Here is a 20,988-nt window from a genome sequence, read left to right as displayed (position 1 = left end):
AGCTACAACAGCCAACATTTTTCTCTACCAGCCCAGGACACCGCTGTGGCACAGAGTAGAACTTTGGTTTGTGTTTCAGCTTAAGGATTTATGTGAGGTGATGGGTGAAAAAAACTGCAATGCTAAACTCTGTCTCTGTCCATTACCTGCAACATATGATAATTGTATCAAATGGATTTGCCAGTAAAAGTTAATGACCAAAACTCTCTCCACAGATTTCACTTTCTTGCTAGGGATTTATGCTGTGATACCTTTCACTGTAAAACCAGGGCTTTTTTGGTAAGGTATCAATAAGTATTTGCAAAACCCAAGCAAAAAGGCAGCAAGCTGATTCCACAATTTCTGGAAATATGCTATATTTACGTGCTAATTTATTAGCAACCGTTATTACACGGTTTTGTTTGTTCTAGAACCTAAATGTAACCCACAGGCTGCTCTACAGTCCTTAGAAGATAAAAATATCCCTGCAAACTTCTAAATATCTTCACCTTCCTGTGCCTTGTTGGAGGATCCAGTCTGTCATTTAGTCAGAATACCCAGGTCACAGGGAGATGCATTTCCCAGATACCAATCCTACAGGGACTCCAGTGGGACAAATATTGGTGCAAAGAATGCAGCATTTTCACTGAAGAGAATGGCAAGGACTCTTATTTTAATGCTCTAGTAAATGTGGATCACTGCATGTGGCACAGGAAGGAATATTTTCCTCAGTAACACCACAACTGACTTTACATGTTCATGATCCTTGAGACTTGGAGAGTATAAACATTTAGAGTTACCCAGACCTTTGGATCATACAGCTCTAAAACTGGAGAATTTGTGCTGAACTCTGTTCTAAAGGTATTCAGGAAGGTGAGTGAAGTCTGTGTTAAAGTGAAAAATGGGGTTTTTTTCAGCTTCTGTAAGGAAACTCATGAAATACCTCGCAGTTCTGGACAATAATATGACCCAAAGATGGTTCTGACAATGGCAATGCTCACTAAGTGAGCAACAGAACAGTCTGTAGATGCATAGTTTTCAGCACTCAAAACCTTATTCCTTACCATGGTATATAATTGCTGAAGGACATAAATATTAATGTTTCACTTCACTGATTCAGAGGGTGAGCCCCAGAGAAGGTGCCCGAGTTATCCAAAACTCTAATGCATCCAGCACCTTCAGCTTTCCAACAGACGATCACAAGTGGAAATGGCATGGACCTGCATGGTTTGCTGGCATTTACATTGAGGCAAAAACTTCAAAGCCTTGCTTGACTGGAAAAGAATTTGATTTTTTTTCCCCTTGAGTTTGCAAGGAAAACATGGTTTGATGAGGGACTTTTTCTCTCTTACAGAAGTTCCAAAGGGTATAAAACTCCTCTTCACCTACACTGTTTCTTTCTTATTGGGAGCTTTCTTTTCAATGTTATGCAAGGTTTTGACCTTTTTGCCCTGAAAAATCACCAGGCTGATAACAAAAATTCAAAGCAATCAAATGCACTTCCTCCTCAAGGAGAGATAAAGAACATGAAAGAACACGTTAAAACATGCTAAGAGCAAGAAAGAACATGTTAAAATAAAGAACATTGTCAGAGAAGACTTTTATTTGCCAACGACTTGGAAAGGGCTTTGAATGATGAAAACAGCATCACCTCCTTATGTCTTTTCAGATGATTTATTTCCTTTGTCCTTTAACATCTAACAGTGATCATGATTCAAATTGAAAAATCGTCTATCATCACTCACTTTGTAGTTGGGCGTTAAAGGACAAAGAAAATACAAATAGTAGGAAAAAGAAGTCAGAGATGAGTCTCCGTTGGCTTTTTAGTTGCCAGCACATTCATTTGGTACCTTTTGGAAGGTCAAACAAATAAAAAAGAATACATTTATGCATTTCAGTGGAGCTGGAAGATCATTTAGATAGTTTGCTCAAAGAAGTTAGGGAATCTGGCCCTACATTTCATCTGCAGGTCAATGAATGATATTAAAGTCCGAGGGAATCCAGTTAGGATATGAAAGCCCTGTTTCAAACTTATCTCAGGAGTTAAAATGTGAACACCTGCCCAAACCTGATGAAGAGGCCATTTTGAGCAAGGAATGAGGCTGACAGCGTCTCAAGCCTTCATTCAGAGGATATCACAGGCAAACCAGAGCATCGTATTTTGGAATGGGTGTACATAAGCAGTGGTGACTCTTATGGCTAAAAGACTCATACTTTGGGAGGGTTTCTGTATGACATTCACCCTCAGAGCCAACTTGGGCTGTCCGTTCCACTGTGTTGGGAAGAATTTTGCAGGAACCCAGTGTTTTCCTGAGAACTTCTATCATCTGTACTCACACACAGTTTCCCTTAGCTCACATCACAGTGGCAGCAAAGTAAAACAAAAGCTTGGACCATGGAATCAGATCCTCCTGCTACTCTGGCCATCACAAAACTTACCTTTGCCACAGTTTGCCCTTTTCCAGAAGCCCAGATACATTTTTTTAGGGACATGGTTTAGTGGTGGACTTGGCAGTGCTGGGTTAACAGTTGGACCTGATGATCTTAGAGGTGTTTCAACCTAAACGTTTCTACAGCTCTATGATTTATAGAGAAATGGTAATACCTCCCTGCAGAGAGTGTTTCTATTTTTAGGGAGGCTGTGTATTTGCCTTGCTTGCTGCTGCAGTCACATGTTTAGACATCCTCTGCTCTAGCCCATCTGGCAGCTGCACATGGAAGCAAAGCCCACGTGCCAAGCCCTGCTTTTTATATCCTCATTAGCAAGGGAAACCTTTTGGTCCAACATATCTGACACAGAGGCAAAAATGGGAAATAGCCATTGTTTGACAATCTGGCATATAAATATATGATGAGGTAACTTCTCATGGCATTAGAGCATATAGGAATGTAAGGACAGTGGGAGACTGAAATCTGTTTCATAATTGCAGGCAAACTGGGTTATGGACAGCTGGGTCTAAGGATCCATGCCATGGAACATCAGTTGTAAAGTTTCAGGAGATTGCTAGCAAACCAATGGCTAAAAGATCAGAAATTGCTTTTTGTGTACTCAGTCTGAGAGCAAAAGAGCACAACCCCATATGAAGGCTCTGGAAATGTCAGGGACCTAGAGCAAAGGGCCTTGATAATGTAGGTATTGCAGTAGCAGAGGATTTACGTGTTGAAAATACCTCTATGATGCATGTCCTTTGCTACAAAGGAAGGGAAAACTTTCAATTTTATGAAATTTCCCTTCTCTGAATAGATTCCACCTGCAGGGAAAAACTTAATGCAAATCTGTGTATTGACATGTCAGCAGGTAAGACAGCCTTGCTAGGATATTTAATTGCATCCATCACCACATTTCCATAATTTACAACTATTCTCTGGCTTTGCTCTGCATGGAAGCAGGAATTCCTCACGTCCCATTTCTCACAGCTGTCTGTCCCACATTTGTACTGAAGTCAGGTATTTGTCTCCCTCTACCACCTGGATCACGTCAATCTTCACTTACAAAGAGTGGTTTTGTCTCAAGCAACAGCGATTTAAATGTGTTAAGCTCAAGATTTCACTCCTTGAGACTGATGGCTCACCCAAGCATACGGTGCCATGGGAGCCCTGATGGAGGACACTAAATGTCCCTTCTGGAATTATTTGTGCAAGGATTGGGGAGGACCCACCCAGCATCCTTTTGTGTGATATGTGAGTGATTTAAATATTCTGGCTTGGTTGCATAAAATACTATCAGTGGAAACACCAAAAGGCAAAATATGTCAGGAGATTTATGATTTAAATTTAGCCTGAGAATTCTGATTAACAAATATATTTTTTCTCTCTCTGTATTTCATTGTTTGGGCTTATCCTTTGGACAACAAAATTTGTTTGTTATTCAGCAATTAAAATTACACATTATCCTTCTCTTCTCTTGATTGACTCTCATTCTACTAATTCTCTAAGTAACTCTACTCTTTTACATTTAGAGTTTCCCAAATCAGATCTTTTGCAGATCCCAGAGGCATTCCATTGTCTATACAAATGTCTTCAAACATGTAATTTATCTGACAGGCAAATAGGACAGTACTTTTATTCTGACTTTTAAAATACCATGCAAGCCTTCTAAAACAGTAGGTATTGACAGGAAAATGGTGCATAAAAGTTGATTCTTGATGATTTTTTCTACAAGGAGTAGTTGTATCCTGCGGATTGTTTTCAAAGACGTTTCCATAAAGCCCTTGGATTTTAATAAGAAAACAAATTGAATAGTCAGGCACTGAGGAAATGAAAGGTGAACTTGTAAGAATCTTTTGGTCAATACTTGGCAGTGCATTCATTAATTATAACTGTTATTATTGCTTCTAAAAGCACTTTCTAAGACTTATTCCAAATAAAGTTTGAAATACTAATAATTTATTTCTCTAATATTTTTTCTTGACCTGCAGCCACAGACTACCCAATTATAGTCATTATTACACCTTCCCTGTTCCACCTAACAGTCACACAGGGGCCTTTTTTATTAATGAAAACAATTCTGTGTGAACCACTGTTTAGGGGAAAAAGCTCATATGCAAAGGGTTTAAGGTTAAGGAAATCAGAAGGGGGAAAAGATGGGTCTGCAGTGTAGCTACATGAGCTGATCTTGAGCAGATATACTGGAGGCATTAGCTTTGGGCTTCTAACTTTGAGAACTTGGAATCATGTTGCTTCCCTGGAAGTGTTCCAGACCAGGCTGGATGGGGCTTTGAGACACCTGGTCTAGTGGAAGGTGTCCCTGCCTGTGGCAAGGGGTTGGAACAAGATGAGTTTTGAGGTCCCTTCCAAGCCAAACTTTTCTATGATTCTGTGGTTCTTCTCTTGGGGTCATTCCTCTGCCTCATCTGCAGGGAAAACGCAGGAGCTGGGATGTGATTTAGTATATGAAAATATATTCAAACTGAGGTGAGACATTAGTGGGTCTCACTGAAATGAAGTTCTTGGTCTTGTGCCTGCTCTGCAAATTGTGAGAGGGCATGGAAATGGTGCTTTCATGCCCAACTCAGTTCTGGGAGAGAGGAAATTCCTAACTGCTTCCATTCCTTAATAAGTCTCATCTCTATGGTTCTCTTGAGGGATTTCAAAGCAGTGTTGGCATGAATTATTGGACAAGTGTGAGTTATTACTATCCCACCTAAGATGTTGATGTAGACTTGCCACAAGCAGAGGGAGTTTAAACGCTCAAGCCATGGTCTTGAGGAGATGAAATATCTTCGGCATAAAAGACCCTTTTAACTCAGAACCTAAATAATTCTTGCTGTCATTAAGTCTGCCTTGACTCTGCTTGCAGTCACAAGAAGTTACCACAAGTTACGAGGCTGTGGAACAGGTGGGGAAGGAACATACCTGATCAGTAGATTGGTCAGCTCTGCTCTTGCTGTAGTGATAGACCACAGCTCCAGTTCCATCCTCCAGAGAACAGAAGTTATAGGAATAGTGCCTTTGTACAAGGCATAGAGGCACTGCAGGTGAACAAAGGAGGATTTGCTGTGCATGCTGGACAGAGCTAGAGAAACAACCTGACAAATTCTGAAGGATGGAGGCGGAAAGCATTGCTGCAGACTACAGTTGTCTTCTTTTCAAGTGGAGAAAGTGCTCGTGCATATTTTTATTGTTTAGCATTCAATATCCAACTCCTTTTTAGAGCTCGTTCATGTGGGGGGATGCATTCCTTTCCAAAGGAATGTTTTCTCTGCCCAGATGGCTGGGGGTTTGCAAAATACATTGGGCAGGCATGGGAGCGTTCTCCTGTGCTTATGCCAAGGCCAAAGGCTTCAGTTTTTGCTTTGGGAAGAGCATTAGAGAACTCCCTGCAGCATCTGCTCACAAATGCCAGGAAGGAGAGTCCAGAAGTGAAAATGTCTGTTTCAAAATGGTACTTGATTGATTCTTTGGAAGATGGTAGAGCTACAGATTGCCAAGGTCAAGAAGGCTGATGCATTTTCCATTGTAAACTGGGAAAATAATCTCAGTTTAATCCAGCTGAATGGGAGAAACTTCTGTTTGACTCTGGTGGTATCAGGTTGTCACTCAAAGTGTTGAGGTGGTGACTACTGTAGGTTGTATTCTGGAGAAAAGCAGGTTTGTGCTGCACTGTGGCTCCCCTGGTCTGTGTCACATCATGCCCATGGGTTTGTGCCAGAGTGGTAAAATACAGAGCAGCGATGAGAAGGTGTCAAGTTGCACAATGTCCTGGAACATACCATCACTGCAGATGGTCAAAAGACACTTGGAAATTTAATTTCACAGGAAATTTCCATTTCCTTACCCAAAATAAAGTTTAAAAAAGTCCTGAAAAAAATGTTTCCAGGCAGAATATTCCATGGGGAGAGGAAGGATGTGAGAAGGAAAACTAGTGTTTGATCCCTTCTACATTGTCTTCTGAACTCCAGAAGTTTGTGGTTTGGAGTAGCTGGCTGGTGTTTTACATGGGTTAGCCAGGAGAGCTTCTGGTCTCTGTGATTTTCAGCATTCCTGATAGCCACATGTATATGTTTAAGGGGATAATCTGAATTCCTTTTTGAGTCAAATAGATCTCCTTTCATCTTGTGAGGTCCTGCTCCATGGAGACAAATATTTACTGATGAACACCTGGCATTTCCTTTGCCAATTTCACAGGACCTGAGAATCAGAGAATCATTTAGGTTGGAGAAGACTTTTAAGATCTTTGAGTCCAGCCATTAACCAGCACTGCCATTCCACCACTAAATCATGTCCCCAAGTGCCACATATCCACATCTTCTAAATCCTGCCAGGGATGGTGACTCCACCACTTCCCTGGGCAGTTTTTACAGTGCTTAACAATCCCTTTCTGTGAAGAAATTTTTTGTGAGACCCAATCTAAACCTCTCCTAGTGCAACCTGAGGCCATTTCCTCTAGTCCTATCATTTGTTACCTGGGAAAAGAGCCTGATCCCCCCCTGGCTGCACCCTCCTGTCAGGGAGTTGTGCAGAGCCAGAAGGTCCCCCCTGAGCCTCCTTCTCTCCAGGCTGAGCACCCCCACCTTCCTCAGCTGCTCCTCATCAGACTTGTGCTCCAGACCCTTCCCCAGCTCCGTTCCCTTCTCTGGACACGCTCCAGCCCCTCAATGTCTTTCTTGTCATGAGAGACACAAAACTGAACCCAGGATTTCAGATGTGGCCTCACCAGTACTGAGCACAAGGTGAATGATCCCTTCTCCAGTCTGACTGCATTGAGCTGCCTCTAATTATTTCCTTAGGGAACATGTGCCAGTTCCCCCGGTTTACAGATGAGGATGTCACCTGCTCTCTCTCTGTAGGATGCATTCATGGGATGAATGGAACAAAGAGAAATCATGGGTTTTTTAGATCTTTTCTGAACTCTGTCTTCCCTTTTAAATATTTCAGTGAAGTTCTGAGGTATAAAAGACTAGTTTCAGTTCAGTCAAAATAGGTCACTCTATTTTTGCTTAGTGTATAAAAAATGAAAAAGGGTTCCAACAAGGTAAAATGATAAGTTTTTATTCTAAAAATGATAAAAACTGGACATTCAAATATCATAAGAACTGTCCTGCTTGACTGTTTAGTCCCCTTTAATCTCTCTGGTGTGATTTCATCAAGTGTTTTCTTGTCTGTTGAACAAGATTTTCTGTCTCTGGACCTTTTTCTATCTGAGGAGCAGAAACAGCACTGCAAAGGTGTACAGAATTTTTTTTTCAAGCTGCTCAACCTCATCCCATCTCTGCCACACTGGCCAGCACTAGACTTCCTCAATGAGACCAGAGATTAATCAGTGTTTGTTTCTTGGCGGCTGCACACATGCAGGCAGACTGACTGCTAGCTGTGCGTTATCAAACTTCCACAGGCTCCTTTGGCTTCTTTCCCACCTATTTCAGCTGGGGAAGGAGTTCAGGATTCAACCATCTGAGTTGTTTGGCTTATTAACTCCACTGACAACAGAATGGCTGCATATCCTCAAGCCTTTAAATCACAGCAGACGCAGCTCTTCCAGCCAAATTAGCAGAACAGGAGGCAAAAGAGTGGCAATTCTGATGGAAGATGCTGTGCTGCTTTTCCCCTTTGGGAGCAGAGCAGAACGTCATGCATTTATATGTCTGCAAATGAGCAGAGGCACGTATTCTTCATGAGCAAATGATCCTTGGTGGTATCCAGTGGGCAGCTGGCCTGGAATTAATAGATTATGCTTCTACCAGCAATTATTCAGGGAAAATTGCATAATTTGGAGCAATGGAAATGAAGAGTTGGCAAAGTGCTATGATTTTAAATCATTTTATTTTAAATAGGCATTTAATATGTCTGGATTGCTGGACATGGTTTAGGAAGCTGAAGAAAACACCTCAGGTTGTGCATAGCTCTCCTGATGTCAACAGCTTGATCTGTGCTTTCTCCTTCTCCTGGACTGGTGTGGAGATCTGTTAATAATCCAGTGGTTACAACAGACCGGTTACTGCTGGGTGTAAGTGCCTTGAATTACTTTACCATAATCGACAAAAAATTATAAGGCAGTTAGAATCCCTGAGGGCCCCTTCCACATATTAAGGTTAAATATTAGGGATGGACTAGTATACACAAAGCTGTTATTGTCTCTAGTGTGTTCAGGGAGGTAAAGAGCAGAAAATTGTGAAGAGTCTCCCTGCTCATCTGACTTGCTTCTCTGCATACAAGTGAAAACACTGATTTGAAAAAGGTTGTTTGTACACTCAGAATTCCTAAAAATCAAAACAAAGCCTTAGCAGAAAAACTGAAATATTGCAAAATAAGAAAAAAACTTTAACAAGACAATCAAATAAAGGTTATTTGAGTCCCCAATGAAGGGAAAAACTGGGCTGGGTAGGTCCACTAGTGCATATTTACCTAACCTGGGCTGTGAGAGGTCTGGAGACAAGTTCCTCTGCTACAGATTGTGAACTACTTCCTTCGTATCTCCCATCACTCAGACTCCTCCTTTAACCCCTGTAAATTGGTTTACATACCTAAAATGATGTTTGAAATATTCAAATTTAGTGTTTTTCTTATAACTAAAGTCAAAGGAGTGAAAGAGATTACTTTGGTGGGCTTGGCTGTTATCTTCAGTAGTTAATTAAATGGTGAGGGAAGAGATTTGAGTAGTTGAAGCCAACTGGCACAGAATGACCTGCATCTATACTATTAAACTATCTTAACCTTCAAATCAGGGTGACTGCATCCAAAGTGCTGATTAGGAATAGTTCCTGCCTTATGTTAATTTCTGAACCATGTCCAGGAGTTGTCTGGGTGAACTGCATTTGGCCAGGGACCATTCTAACAATTTAACAGCGTATAGACCACTGGGATTTAGCACCCAAATGTTAAGCACAGCCGAATTTTCTGGTGTGAGATTAGTACTTAGGATGCTAATAACACCCTTAAACACACTCGGTGATTTTTCAAATGCAAAATATCCCTTTCCATTGGAAAATAGAGGTTTGGAGCATGTACTCTGGGTTATTTTTAACCAAATTCTGCCTTTTACCTGCACAATCCACTGAAATAATGACAGCAGCCTGGTTTCTGACCCTTCCTATAAGTGCTTGCTCCCAGCTATTTAGGAAACCTCTCCAGCACTACAATGTGACACATCAGGAAGCTGAAATACTGTTCCCTAGTTTATCTCTTAAAGAACTGTGGAGAGGTTCAGGGCTCTCAACAGAGCAGTCTTAATCAACAGCTGCTTAGTTTGTGACTCTTGACTTCTGTCTTTCTATAATGAAGAACATTAAAATATTGATTATCTAGGTGCAAATGTTTGAGGGTGATTACATGTAGATATGGATATGCCTGCAAATAATCAGCTGAGGAGAGCTGGGGAACTATCCAAAATTTTGTATGTCGGAATCAAAACTGTAATTTGTGAAGATAGAGACAGTATTTCCCACAAGTAATGGAATGCAAAGAAACTGAGGACTGCAGTGAAAGGAAGTCAATAGTTTATTTACAAGTCCAGTTTTCAGTAGTAATGATTCCTAAAAAGTTCAAGAAAAATGTGACAAATAGAGTAGCTACTAAAAAAGAAAACTTAAAAAGAATTTGTGCTGCTAAGGTAGTCAGCAGTTTCTTCCTTGACTGGGAAGTCCAGCCCAAGGGATGTGTTGAATTCCTGTCCATTTACTTGTTGAGAAAATATTTAAAGATCTCTCTTAAACGATGTCAAGCAAAAGAAAACTTTAAAGTCATGCCAATGCACAAAGTAAGACATTCTATACTAACTAGAGGTATTTTTCAGATTCAGTGCTAGGGAATTACATTTCTTTATTAACATTATTCGCTCTCTGGACACAAGATCTAAGAGGAACAACCTCTTGTTCCCACAGCAGGAGTGGGGGCTGATCTTGATCCATATCATTGTTTTGCTTCCAGGCTCAGTGGTGACTGGGAGATTAGTCTATCACAGGAGGCAGATCAGCTGAGGCTAGTTGTTCATCCTGATAAAACAACATCCAGGAGGACTGAGATCACTGGAAAACCAGGTGAGGAGAAGAGAGCAGGGGTGTGTGACCACCAGGAAGTTAAGACTGGAAGCTAACAAACAGCATAAACATAAGAAAAGTCTGTGAACTGGACATTCAGCCTGGAAAGAGGGGAAAAGCTGGAACCTTCTGTGAAGGTGCAGTGTACAGCACACTTTTGTAAGAAGAAGTAGAAATGTGTCCAGTGGCAGACACTGCACCAGTGTCCACTCACCAGCTCTGAGGTCAGCTTGTTTGAAAGAGGCAGCAGAGGACACCGTCAGGCGTGTCTGAGTGCCACATGCAGTGCTCCTTGGCCTGTGCTTCAGAAGGGACTGGTGGCCAAGAGGAAAGAGTGGTGCATAACAGCAAGGCAGCAGTAGAGGAGATTGATTTCCGTCACTTTGGCCTGGCAATATAAAATTTGCTAATACAGACACAGCCTCAGTGTCTCTTTTCTCGTACTCCCTTTGAATTTTGAGAACAGAGCCCGATCTCTTTTCACAGGGACACTAAATATACAAAACAATAACCTCATATTTCACACATTTTTTTCCAGCTCACAGGGCAGTGATTGAAAAGCAAGAGAAAACAACAATAGCTCTTCATGCTGCAGGAGTTACATCTGTTATTTGGCTAATTAGTGACACATAATAACCTGTAAGAGCCTTGGCAATACAAAAGCTGCTTTAATTCTGGCCAGTCTCCACAAAAACCTCCCAATCTCACATTCCATTTGTAACTGCAGAGGTATGTGTAGCAGTCAGTGTTGGGAAGCAATGCATCAGTGTAATGATGCATTTTGAGGAAGGGGGGGAACAAAATTGCTGTGGACGGAAAGGCAGACTCGTTTTGCATAGTTTTGTTTACAATCAGGAAGAGGAACATCAGTCTCTTTGTGCTTCACATGAGCCATGACCAGTCCTGTATTAATGGAGTGGGCAGGTGCCCAGGGGAGAGTCCAGAGTGCAGAGGAGGTGGGAGAGCTCTATTATCTGGGACATCATAGAATTGGAAAGACTCAGGATCTCTGATCTTTCTGTCCTTGTTTGTTTTGGTTGAGCTTTGCTTTTAGGCAAAATGCATTTACTCAGCACTTTTCATTTCGATAGTTACTGATCTTATCTGGTGCTAAGGGAGAAAACCACGGTCACAGCAGAAAGTGGCAGTTGTGAGTTAATATTTTCTTTTACATGTATCGATTACAATGTCAAAAGATTCAAAATCAATTCACTTAAATGTTGCTCTAGAAAAAAAAAAATCTGTCAGTGTAATGGAATATTGCCAAACTAGAGGAAAAAACAAGCCTGACTCCCCCTGTCCCTGAATGCATGGATGCATATGGTGCCAATAAAACAACACTGCCTTGATATCAACAACAAAAATAAGGATGAAAAATAGATGAGAAAAACATCCTATTCCCACAATATTTATGTTGAAGCATATGATGAATTCAGAAAGGATCTAAAATTCTCATTGAAAAACTTTCTGACTGATTTCACAACTTCCCCAGCTCTTTTCTTGCATCCTCTTTTCCCTATTGCAGGTCTGTGAGCTTGCTGTCCTGTTATCCCAGCAGCAAGCACATTTCTTTCCTTCTGTGGGATACAGATTTACCACATCTCTGCAAGGATTTAGTGACAATATCCCCCTCCTCACTGCTCCAGAGAGTGCTAACCCAACATTTGCATTCCTGAAGCTGCAGATATGTTCTGGCCCCTGTTGTGAAGGGTACCTCAGAGCCTGTGGGACTGTCCCTGCTTTTCATTCCATTCCCTTCCCTGTAATCTGTAACCAAATAGGTAAATCTATCAAAGTACTAGAACCAGAGCAGAGCAATTTGCTTTTCCCTTAAATTACATGAATCAGTATAATTTTGCTTTTAGGCTGTTCTCACAATGGATTATTAATGCCTCAGGTATCCAACAGTCTATTCCATTCCCATGGAATCAACAGATGCTCCATATACCTACCTCTTCCAGATATCATCTTCCTGTCCTTAATCATCAGAGATAGATGGTGCTGAGGTAAAGGTAAAAAGAACTGCTTAACAAATAGGTTTCAACTGTTTCAAGTCTGGATTTTGTGTAGGTTGGATGTGATGTGTAGCTTAGCCTGGTCCTTGTTTTCCATCAACTGGATTCATCCATTCCCAACTGATCCACAAGCATGAATTAATCTATGGGCTTTTTACAGAGTGGCTGTACCTTCTGCACCTTTTCTCATGGAGCATAAACCGCAATCCCTTACCTTGAAACATAACAGTGTTCTGAAATTATAATTCCTGATATAGAAGTCTGAGGGAAGAAGTCTGAGCTCTCTTTGAGCAAGTCCATCTTGCTCTGTTGCATGGTATAGTTTCTTCAGATGTTCCTCCTCTTTGTTTTTTCATTCTGCAAGCTCAGGGCCAGCTGTGATTGTTTGTCTCCAGAATTTAGCCCAGAGAGAGAAAGAGAGTCAACAGAGAGAGGGTTTCCTGGAGGTCATGATAATTAGAATCCCAGAATCCCAGAATGGTTTGGGTCGGAAGGGACCTTAAAGATCATCCAGTTCCAACTCTTCTGCCATGGATATGGACACCTTCCACTAGACCAGATTGCTCAGAGCCCCATCCAACCTGGCTTTGAACACTTCCAGGGATACAGCATCCACAGCTCATCTGGGAAACCTGTGCCTCACAAGCCTCCCGGTAAAGAATTTCTTCCTAATATCTGATCTAAACCTTCCCTCCTTCAGTTTAAAGACATTGCCCTTTGTCCTATCGCTCCATGCCTCTGTTAAAAGTCCCTCTCCAGCCTTCTCATAAGCTCCCTTTAGGTACTGCATTCTCTGCAGTCCCCAAAGGAGCAGGAATATCCTTTAAGAATAGGAACTTCCTTTGGGAATAGCTTGTATCATTTGCAAAGAATAAAAGCCATGATTCTAGGGCATGAATAACAGTGCATATGGACCACAGTGAGCTGCTACAATGTGGCCCAAGGACGTGAACACCGTGACCAGGAGAAGCCTTTGAATTTGGGTGTCTGACTGAGCAAACCTCGGTCACCATTTTCCCAGACTTTGCAGTAAATGGAGATGGAAGTTTATATGGTACTGCCAGTGGCTGCAGGATTAGGATCGGGTCCCTTCCAACTTGGAATATTCTGTGATATCTTTAGAGCTATCTAAACCAGTGCCCACTAAGGTAAAACTGCACAAAACATTCTGATGTTCTGTGGTTTAGGATTTTTTCTAAAAGATTACTGAATTCTTCACTTCAAAGAAAAGTCTTGTTTGGATATCAACAGAACAAACTTTTCCAGGGTTTCAGTAGTACAAAAAGCTAATAGGAAAAAATTTGTCCAAGTGAAAGGATTCTTTCAAAAAAAAAAAAAAAAAAAGAAAAAGAAGAAGGATCAAAACCCAAACCAAAAACACTTCTAAACACTGGGTTTTGGACTGAAGAAAGCACTACGTACAAGTCAAAATAACTGCACTTTTAGGTACATTGGTGTTCAACTTCATAACCAGTTACTTTATTTTGATTTTAACATTGAAATGTTTTACTAAGAAAATGTGGGAATGAAATAAGTAATCTGTTTTTCTGTCAGAGAATCAACATAATGGAATCAAGACAAACTTGCCAGCCCTCATTTCCATATCTGGATGAGAAATGGCCTAAGACCTGCTGCCCAACTCCAGTCTGGACAAAGCGTTGTTGTTGATGATAGAAGGCAAGTTTTCATTCCCAAAAGGCTTTATTTCCATGGACACTGATGGGTGGTGAGAAGGAAGCAGTTGCTGTGGCTTGGACATTCGACATTGTCTCTCAGTCCACCCCCATACCCTTGCCATATGCAAGATTACAAATGATGCCAGTGGGACTTGGACTCATTTTGGCTGGACCCCAGTGGATGCTCTGCCGCTCCCCACCACCTCAGGTTGCCTTTAGGGCACTTCTAGCAGCCCTGAAGCAGAGTCTGGTGGGCAAAATTCTTATTGCTGCCTAGTTTGGATTTCAAAGTAATTTTTTTTCCCTCTGGGGACAAAAATACAGACAAAAATGGGTTGAAGCAGCCTGAATAGCTTATGAAGTCTGCTGGCAGAAGAATCCTTCTCTGGTGCCCTTGGTACTGACATCTAGAGAGACTTCCATAGCTTCCATGGAGGTGGCTGCAGGAAGACCTCTCCCAGTTATCTCTGGGGGCTCCTCTAACCTTTAAAGATGGCCAAGGGAGCTATGATGCCAACACATCCGTCCTCCAGGGAATTCCCCATCTGATTGAAGCTGGGCCAAGGAAGTGAGTCAGAACTGCAGCAGACAGGCTACTCCTGCCTCCTGCCTGCAGCCTGCCAGCCAGCCAGGAGAGGCTAAATCGATGTGGGGAAGCATTAGGGATGTTTCAGGTTCCCTCACTGCAGGGGAGGTGACAGCTATGGAAACAGGCTGTTTTTAGCAGCAGGACAGAGAATCCTGACTTGAAATTACTTTTCTGGGGAAGTCAAGCAGGCAAGTTCTGCATACGTTTATTGAATTTGCTTGAAAATGTGTTGCAGAGGAAATGAAGCTTGTTGTGAAACAAGTAGCTTTACCCAGAAATGAGAGAAGTGGCTTAAATGTTGAAAAACTTGTTTTAACTTAAATGAAAATAAGGATTTTTTTTTTTTAAACAGCAGCTCATACCAAATTGCCTAAGTTGAAAAAAATCAAAGGACATTAATAATGGAAGATGAAATTAACAGGTTTTAGTCTGATGCAAAATGGATTGTTTGGAGGGGTTTTCTTGGTTTCTTTTCTTTGTTTGAAAAGAATAATTGCCTTTGACTGAACCAATAGTCCCTTTCTCCCTTCCTCTCACTTTTGGGAACTGACCATTGATGTGAAATGTTACACAGTTTTTCAAAAGAACCATGAGACTGCCTCTACCTTGGAAATGCAATAGATGATGTCTTTATAGATTTGGGGTTTTTTTGCTTGAGATCTATAGCTCTCTTGTTATTATTCTGCAGCGCCTTGGCCTAGACCAGTGTCCAACTCATAGTCTGATGACAGGAGTGTAATAGATGGGGATTGAACCACACCTTGTCACCAGTAGAGATCAGCTACTGACTCTCTGTCCTCTTTCCTGTGCAGGGGTTCCTAATCTGGGTACTGTTCCATTGCTCTGTCCTACTGGAGGATCCTGCATGTAGCTTATAAATCAAAAATGTATTTGATTGGCAGCTTTCTGTGAGGACAGAAATTGTTAGTGATGAGTAAAAATTGTGACCTGCAAGAAATTTATTCTAAGTAATGCCTAAATGTCTGGGGTCAGTCATTAGAGCCAGCTATTACATTTTTCAGTGTTATTATCTAACTCACCATCGGGACGGAAATAGGAGGACACTTGATGACCAAAGAGCTATCAGCCTAATTATACTGTGATGAATTCCTTTCAAATCTGTAGAGCATTTAATGCATTCTCAAATAAAGCCATCCATAATTAGAAACCTTCTATAATACACACAGGAATCCAAGTCCAAGAGAAGCTGATTAATTGTTAATGAGGTTCCTTCACTTGCTAGACAGATTGAAAGAGGAAAGGAAGCAAAGCTGGAGGCAGAAGCTGGCATTGCTGTGCAGATGCAATGAAACTTCGCTGTTTGCCAGGCCAAACTTCTGTTCTGTGGCTTCTTGTTGTCCAAATCCTGTGGCTTTTCCCATAATTTCAGACAACAGACAAAATGAAAATTGCCCCAACTTGATTGATGCTTCTGGAAATTGTAGAATAAGGTTTTTTTCACCACACTCTTAAATTCATGCTCAGCTGGACAAAACCTGTGATGGTTTTTAAAGTGTTCATACATATTGCCCATTTACCTTGTAAATGTGATGTTTTCAGCAAATGTCCAACTTGTCCTGTCCATTAAAAGGATCTGATGACACTGATACCAGAACATGGAGAGTAGTCTAACTCAAAGGGGAAAAGCAAGAACTATAGGTGGTTATACATGGGGAGTGCACATTAAAGGGAATGTCTTGCTTCACAGTAGGAAGCTGCAAGTGGGTGCATGGATGCTCAATTCACTGCACCATTTTGCTTACTGCATATTTTGCCTGTTCCCCAACTATTTTCCCTTTTATTTTTCTCCAAAGAAATAACTCTAAATGCCTCCGCTCATTCTGACCACACAAAAGTCAAAATACTCTTTATTGTTGTACAATGTTTTATATGTTTTTGCAATCTCTGCTTAGTTTTGTGGCTGTCTTGTCACAGTATTCATAGGAAATAAAGCTCAGACGTTGGAAAATGTAGAAATTTCTACTAAAATATATATATTTTGTCCCTCTAAAAGTATTATGAGTTCCACACTAGATAGTTGAACATTTCCCAAAGCAAGAACAAAATGCTTTGTGCCCTGTTTTTGTTCCTGGAGTGTATTTTTGCTGCAGAGAATATATGTTTGGAGCACAACATTTGAGAAGGGCATCAGAAATGAGTTTTTATATCTTGAGCATTATTTGAAAAATAAACTTGGAAGAGGGAACAGGCTTTAAAAACCATTTCCTGGTTGTTTAAATATGTTGTTTATGTTCAGCTCTCTGAATTCTGAGATGTCTAAATGAATGAAAGTCAGACACTTAGTCAGAGTTTATTATAAAACCAGTCAAAATATATACTTGAACTTTTACTTCTGGAGAAGGTTCTTGGTAATTCTGCATTTCTAATTAATCTTTTATATTAATGAAAACTGCATGTTAGTATAATTCATAGGAGATAATGAAAGGGAAGTATTTATTTTTCCCAAATTGTCCAATGCATTGTGGCAAAATGGAATTCATGGCATGTCTGTTCAAACAGCATCAATAATGCTGGGGAAAGGTATTCTAACACGGGGAGATGCCTCCTGCAATTTAATTGTGGGGAGCTGTGACTGAAACTGGAGACATATATTGATTCATATTGCATTTTTTTAATTTTTTAATTGTTTCTTGCATGAAAGATGGAAGATGATGGGCACGTCACAGTGATGCCTGACCCAAAGTTAAGGGTACCCACAGAGCTCTATCCTGTGTGCACTCGTGGCCCTACTGGCAGCTGGAAGCCATCTGTAGCCTTGGACAAAGGCAGCTTCCCATCACCCACTGTCTCTGTGTGAAGCTTTTTCCATAATAAAGCTTGACATTCACCTTTTTTGCTGGGGAAAGGGCAGGAAGGCAAACTGTGCAAGGAGTGCCTAAGTGGGTTTTCTGGTTTGGAGGAAAGGAGGCTGAGGTTCAGTCTCATTGCTCTGCAGGTTCCTGAGGTCGGGAATGGGACAGGGAGGAGCTGAGCTCTTTTCCCTTGTATCCAGAAGCAGGATTTGTTTGAAGGTCTCAGCAGTGCACCAGAGGAGGTTCAGACTGGACGTTAGGAAGCATTTATTTACGAAGAGGGTGCTCCAACACTGGAACATGCTTCCTAGAGACATGGTGGATGCCCTAGTGTTTAAGAGGCATTTGGACAATGCCCTCGACAAAATGCTTTAACTTTTGGTCAGGTCTGCTGTGGTTGGGTGGTTGAACCAGATGATGGTTGTAGATTTCTTCCAGATGAACTATTCTTACTCTATTTCTGTTCTAAATAAACCAGAAACCTTTCTCCTATATTTCCCAAAAAAAAGAAATTAAATGAAGTTTTACTAGGTGTAAGCATGTGTATGGGGGTCAACTTTTCTCAAATACACATTATTTTTGATTTATATAAGGGTTAAGATCTAAGCATGACTGGAACATGACCTGCTAAAACTGCACAGGCTAGTCCCCTTGTTTTTCTTTGCTTCCATTCTTAATCTCAGTTATGTTTGTTCTTTGGAAGCGTGCTTTACATTAAAAAAATTCCTATTAAAATAAACAACTTCTGACAAAAAGACTTTTTATATTTAAAAGGCCTTTGTGCTTTCCTGTTCTCTATAACATTCAGCCCAGCAGTTTAAGTTCATCTCTGCTCAGGGCTTGAGGTGCTGTTGAAATGTGAACATTCATAACATTTTTTCAGTGCGTATTTATGTTATCATCCTAAATTGTTACAGAAGTGGTATTAACGATAACTTCTGATAAAATACTTAGATTGCCCTTTGTTATGTATATTTAATCAAGGTTGTACTGAAAGCTCAATGTTTGCAGAGGAGTTATTTCAGCCTTATCAGAAACATGCACAAATGGCACACAATAGATGAGGAATTCACCGTGAAATGAACAAAGTCGCAGCTCTGAAGCGCACAATTCCCATTAACAGCTGGCAGGTTGCACTGCCATTGGGGCTGGCTGTTGGCTGACACTGAGCTGTGGGTTCCATCGCACCAATCACACTTTGAGAGGTTCCCGGTCATTTTACAGGACGAGCAAGTTCAGCTCCTGTGGAATGACAATGGAATTACATTAACACAAGGACTTCTAGATACATTCCAGCAAAACTAAAGCTGCAATCCATCTTTACCCATGGTGGCTTTATAGCACTGAGTTGCATACTTAGCTTGGTTCCTGTGGATCTGGAGGGCTCTTTCCCTGCACAGCCATTCCAGCAGCCCAGCTAAGAGCAAGATTTAATATGAGAGAAACTTTATAAGTCCAAACTTATTTAAAATTATTCTGCTTTGATTTTCAACTTGCTTTTTTTGGGAGGAGTAGAAGAATCACTTGGAAGCTTTTCCAACAGCCGGAAACATAATTCTGCATATTATTTTTTACCCGTTGATAAAAATACTTTTCATAAAGCCCAGCAATAAGATGCTGTTGGAAGTGTAGCTTGAAGCAATGAATCACCGCCTTTTTAAAGATGTAAGAAGAATCTAGAGTAGATGTTCATAACATTAAAATACTTATTGCAGTCCTAAGAAATGTCAGAGAAAGGGTTCGAATTATGCCTTGAGCTTTAGGGTTTTTGTGCCTGCAAAGAGTCAAAGATAGCACATTATTTTGTGCAACTGTCTCTGACATTTGGCTTTAGGGAACAGATGGACTAAAGCAGTCCCTAGGGTGACTTAACCACATCCCTGAGGCACAAATTTGCTGTAATGTTTCTGTTTCTTACTGTTAGTGGATATTTTTTAAAAAAGAGGGGAGATTTCCACAATTAAGTAACTGTTCTACTATTGCTTTTTGAGCTGTACAAGATATGCATCTTCTACTATGTGAGAAGGAAGAAACCGAACACACATGGTCTGGATGGAGCCTGAGATTCACAGACCCTGGGGCAAGGTAGGCAACCAGTAGGGAGAGGCACCTATTTAGTTTTTGTTAATACAGCATCATTTTTTTTACATGTGTTTTCCCAAGGTCTTACTAATAAAATACCTTCTCTGTCCTTCCCATGTAAATAGGAGCTTATTAGTAGTGTTTATCCTACTTAACAGCAGCAATCTTCCAACCTATGGGTTCTGCAGTGCTCCCTTACCCCACCAGCAACAGCAACTGAGTCCCTAATTCTGACCCCCTAAAAATGCAAAATAATTGGGATGACTGGAAATAGAAGGGATGTTTGGGACTTGAGGGAAAGGACAATTTAGGGAAGATATATCTGCAGCCAGAAGAGGAAGACCAAAGTGTGCAAACTGAAAGTGGTTTAGGAAACGAGTTCAATGACAAAGCACCTTTGGGGAGATAAAGTTTGAGAACTCTTGAAAAAAAGAGGAATGTCAATTAAAGTTAGGGAGAAATTAATTGAATGAATGTGCGAGGAAGAGAGAAACATCAAGATTTACTTGAGTACCTGAAGCACAGCCCAGATCAATTACTTGCTGCTGTCAGCATCATCAGTGCAATGTAAGAAAGATTGAATGCACACTATAAAATGCACCGTTTAACAAAGTTCAAGCTATTAAGTAATTAGAATATAATATGTGAACATGCTGAATATGCTTATTTAAATGTAAATGTTTATTCACTGTTTATTTTTAGTGCAGAAAAATCACCCAGCTTGTTTAGTTGCCCTTGCTGTTTCATACACTGCTGATCTATTGGATGCCTCTAAGCCAGCATCCAGAGGTGGCTGGTCCTTTATCAATGGCATCCAGGGACTCCTCTTGAAAGGTGCAAAGTAACCTGCAAAGGAAACAAATTCAAGGTGGATAATAAATATACTTTGCTCCAATGGGCTGAGGGAACAGCGATATTACATTTCCACATACAGAGAGATCACTGATATGGCCATTTGTCAGTGATGTTAAGGGACAGAGCCTGAATGCCGAATCACAGAGTCAGGTTTGGGTCGGAAGGGAGCTCAAAGATCACCCAGTTCCAACTCCCTGCCATGGGCAGGGACACCTTCCACTAGACCAGGTTGCTCAGAGTTCCATCCAACCTAGCCTTGAACACTTCCAGGGGTGGGGCTTCCACAGTTTTCGGCAACCTGTGCCAGTGTCTCACCACCCTCACAGTAAATAATTTCTCCCTTATATCCTATTCTCTTCCAGTTTAAAACCATTCCCCCTTGACAGTGTCCTTGCCCTTGTAAAAAAATCTCTCAGTAATCAACTAATAATGCTCACTGAGTGGGAAAGATTAGCCACAGTACTGAAGGGGTTTGTTGGTAAATGGGGAAACAGTAAATTCAAA

This window comes from Corvus moneduloides, chromosome 3 (genome assembly GCF_009650955.1).
Source record: "Corvus moneduloides isolate bCorMon1 chromosome 3, bCorMon1.pri, whole genome shotgun sequence".
Lineage (NCBI taxonomy): Eukaryota > Metazoa > Chordata > Aves > Passeriformes > Corvidae > Corvus > Corvus moneduloides.
Note: the sequence above shows the minus strand (reverse complement) of the source record.